Below are 1,803 nucleotides of genomic sequence, written 5' to 3'. Positions count from 1 at the left end.
CATTATTCAGCTTTATTTTTCTGAGTTTTTCCAATGCCCGGAAATTACTTTAAAGGCATTGTATAGGTCTCCTCCGATTGCTTGATTTCCCCCATAAGCACCGATGGAAGATTCTTTGTGTGTCAGTGGACCTTCTTTCACCTTATGTACATCATGGATCTGGTTGTTTTTGGCCTGTACAAGTGGAATAATATTTAATCTTATAATAATAAATATAATTACAATATCGATAACTTAGCATAGGCCTATTTTAATTTAGACCTTAAAGAAATCAAAATTTTAATAACAATAAGTCATCAGGCATTGATAGCATTAACAACAGTGTTTATAAAGTTTCCCCTTATACCTTTACCACTCTAAATAATTTGTAACCGCAAAAATTATGGAAAGGTTCTTTCTAACCATGCTGTAGAAGTATTCATGTATGTCCTGTTCATGGTTAGAAAATTATCGTCTCTTTTCACTTTTGCCTACTATATAAAACATCTTCGATGGTCTTATTTATAACTCTATTTTCAAATCATGTTTCACCGGTTCTTTTAAATGTCTAACAAGAGTTCACTCCAAACGTGTTCTATAAATATCACTACCCTCCTATTAGTACGGCATACAAAGCCATTTATTGCCATTCCCACTGTCACGTTATATAACAGATTTTTGAAAAGAAGAAGTGTTTGATAAGGTCAGTCAAGAATTAATTGTTAAAACTTTTAAAAAACGATATATCAGGTAATTTGTTAACATTTTTTATCAGTTATCTGAGTGAGCGAGAGCAACGGGGTTACATTTAAAGGTTCCTTTTTACTCGGCTCCATGTAAAATCCGAAGTTCCACACGGAAGTCCCTTGCTTTTGAAATTTTGCATAAATGATATCCAGTTAAATCTAAACTCACAATGCTGACTCTATGCTCTTGACACGAAGCTCATTCGAAAAATTTATACTCTTGAAGATTTCCAAAGGCTACAGTCATATCTTGATGCTTCCTGCAAATGGTCATTAGTGCATTAAAGTTAATGTAGACTAAATTATTTTTATTGCTATTATCATCATCATTATTACAACAATCAGTCAGTGGTGACATCTGAATTTTCCTATTCCTAACTGATCACTATATCGATATAGTACCTCCGAATTTTGCGTCTCGTTTGCAAAAATGCTCAAAGCGGAGTGATTTTACTACAGTGCATCGCGATGGAATATTTCGTTGCTAGGACAGCTAATAAGGCATAATGCTTATTAGATAAACAGGGTGATTGACTTGTAAAACAACTGAAAAATTAAGGCGCAGCTAATACGCGCAGCTAATGCACCGCACAGCGATCACTGAGCAACCAGCAGTTTGATGGATTTTAAAGGGTCTATAGCAACTGCTCTACAACAAGCAGTTTGATTCAAAAGGCCATAGAAAAGGTGATGGACGTCACAAATGACTTATAAAGCAATTATAGTGAAGTATTTTTGTACACTATAAAAAATAGAAGCAAAAAGAACCATTATTTCCTTCAACGGTTGCCTTCAGCTCTGCGACTTCAGGAATTTTTTTTCAGGAAATAATGGCTCCTTTGGCGTTTATTTCCTATAGCGTACTCACAACCTAACTATAATTGTTTATTATTATTGTCGTTATTATTATTATTGTCGTTATTATTATTATTATTATTATTATTATTATTATTATTATTATTATTATTATTATTAAAAAAAAAAAAAAAAAAATTACTATTACTATTATTACTATTACTATTATTACTATTACTATTATTACTATTACTATTACTATTACTATTACTATTACTATTAC

This window comes from Anneissia japonica, unplaced genomic scaffold, assembly GCF_011630105.1.
Source record: "Anneissia japonica isolate Jap-2015-1 unplaced genomic scaffold, ASM1163010v1 scaffold287984_len174378_cov152, whole genome shotgun sequence".
Lineage (NCBI taxonomy): Eukaryota > Metazoa > Echinodermata > Crinoidea > Comatulida > Comatulidae > Anneissia > Anneissia japonica.
Note: the sequence above shows the minus strand (reverse complement) of the source record.